Raw genomic sequence first — 2,285 nt, forward strand, 5'->3', positions numbered from 1 at the left:
CGCGGCGAACGCGGCGGATTCCGCCGCGATTCAATTAAACGCACGATTACTCGGCAAACGTAATTAATTTTAATTAACGATGCGCGCCGAATTGCGGCCGCGGGATCGTGCACGGCGGCCCTCTCTGAACCTCGCACGATCTCATTGGCGGGATCACGCGATGCGTGATGGCACGGAGGCGGTTGGGCTGGGTTTCACGGCGACGACGACGACGACGACGTGAATGTCGACGGCCGCGCGCAGCACTCGTGTGAATCAAAGGGAGATTAGATATCGTAGATTTATATCGGAGGCCTCGCGTTACGAAATAATCGGCGGTGGACTCATGAGTCGCGATGCGCTGCTCTAAAATCTCCAACTGATCACCCAGCGTGTTAGGACGATTAATCGGTATTAATATGCTATTAAGTATGCGTAATATATTGCGTTTTTTTCTTTATTATAATAAAATTGTGAGGAGATATGAAATTAGATCAGCGAAACCTATTATAAATATATTCATGATAAGTGTTAACTAACGGATTACATTGAGAGAAAAATAGTTTAAAATAAGAAAATTATTTACGTGCAATCATAATCATTGAAAATTTCTTAATTAAAATATTTATGTAAATACAATGAAGAAATAATTTTTAATTGATTAACTTTTTCTTGCAGTTCCACAGAAAACATTTACTGCCGGATATTTTTATATTCAAAATAATCAGATGTTTTAATCTAAAAAAACAATTTAATTATGTTTAATAATATTATTAGTTGGTTTGTAAAATCATTATTTGAATATTATATAAAAATACAAAATTATATACTTAAAATAAATTCCATTGTACACCAATGCCGATTTTTGGCATTGCTGTAAAACACTGCCGACATTTTTGTACACTGCCGACAATGCTTATTGTTAGTCAATGCCTACAATGCCGTCAATCCTATATTAAAATTAAGGCAATGCCATGCAATTATGAACACTATCGCGTGCCCATTATCATACGCCAATGCCTGCACAAGAATTCTAAAGCTTTCCCGAAGTATTCAAAAATTTTTGTGCTCAACCCCATGATCGAAAAACCGACTCTGAAGTGAGCTCACCACTCCCCAACCACTGACGACAATGCCGTCAATATTATAGGTCACTGCTTACTGTTTTAATCTAAAAAAACAATTTAATTATGTTTAATAATATTATTAGTTGGTTTGTAAAATCATTATTTGAATATTATATAAAAATACAAAATTATATACTTAAAATAACATGTCCATTTACTTAAAAGTAAATCTTTTTACTTAAGCAGAACAAACATGGGCTTGTATCGAAACATATGGTTTTAAGAAAATGTATTTTTTTCATTCAAAAAAATTTTTATCTCAGTGCAGGAATCAATAAAATCATTCGTACAAACTCCTGATAATATCGTTAAGGAAATTAGATAAATGTTACATTTTAATGACATGAATTGCCAATCTTAATGAATGAGCAAAAATTAAAAATAATAATATTTCTGTTTTAAATTATAGGTAAATGCTTTCAAAATCTCATAGAACAAAATTTCACTCTAAAAGAATGAAAATTGAGTTTGTACTCTCTCTCCTAGTAATTTGCTACTCTAATAAGGGTCAAAATTCACTCTCCTATAAAATAAAAATTGAGTTGGTACAATTTCTCTCTCTACGGAATTTAGACAGTAGTAAATACTGTGGGTAGATAAAAATCGAGTACGCGTATAGTTTGTGTTAGCATAACGCAAAGGTAAAAGCCAGTTAGAGAATTACACGTTCTTCATATTTATAAATCAGCTTAGGGATTGCCATGAAATTAAGATCGATGATGATACATCTTTCCGCGAGTGGCAAAAGTACCTCACTCATATGAAATCTGGATCTCGTTTTTCGAACGCAAGTCGCGGGAGCCGCGTCGAATTCGCGAGGAAAATCGGTGCGGGTCGGCCGCGGGAAGCTCGCGATATCGCCGATCACCGGGAGGGTAAGTCGAGCGCGAAGGCGACGAGCGCGTCGTCGTTCTCGTTCGTGGGTGGCGTGGTGGAGGAAGGTCTGTTCTCCAAGGCGGAGTTGGACGTGCGACCACCTCCAACGCGGCGAGTTCACCTGGCAGGTGACCAATGCAGCGGCGCCGATAAAAGCCATGAAAGAGCGCGGCTGGGACCGTCGGCTGGTCGCTCCTCAAAGGGGGCCCCACGACGAAGGCGGAGCCTTTCGACGGAGGCTTTCCTCCTTTCGTGCCTGCCTTTCGTTTCTTTTATGTGCCCTCGACGATCGCGGCCGTAGGA

This window comes from Solenopsis invicta, chromosome 9 (assembly GCF_016802725.1).
Source record: "Solenopsis invicta isolate M01_SB chromosome 9, UNIL_Sinv_3.0, whole genome shotgun sequence".
Taxonomy (NCBI): Eukaryota; Metazoa; Arthropoda; class Insecta; order Hymenoptera; family Formicidae; genus Solenopsis; species Solenopsis invicta.